The sequence below is a fragment of the Tupaia chinensis genome, unplaced genomic scaffold (assembly GCF_000334495.1).
Source record: "Tupaia chinensis unplaced genomic scaffold, TupChi_1.0 Scaffold145741_1, whole genome shotgun sequence".
Lineage (NCBI taxonomy): Eukaryota > Metazoa > Chordata > Mammalia > Scandentia > Tupaiidae > Tupaia > Tupaia belangeri.
Window position 1 is genome coordinate 1014384 of NW_006205599.1, and position 248 is coordinate 1014631.

Consider the following 248-nt stretch of genomic DNA (forward strand, 5'->3'; position numbering starts at 1 on the left):
CGGGCAGCACCAAGCGCCGCCGACCCGGGGGGAGAGCAACCACCCCAGCGAGGGAAGGAGGCGGCGCGGGCCGTACCAAGCGCGCCCTCGAGGGGGAGCAGCCCGGCGAGCGCGGGCGGAAGAACGCGACGGGCCTCCGCACGCGCCGCGGCTCTCAAGGTGTGGGCCGTACCACGCGGAAGGCGTGCGAGGGAGAGTGCGAGGGTGGGGCAAGGCCCCAATTGGTCCGAGAAGCTACACAGGGAACT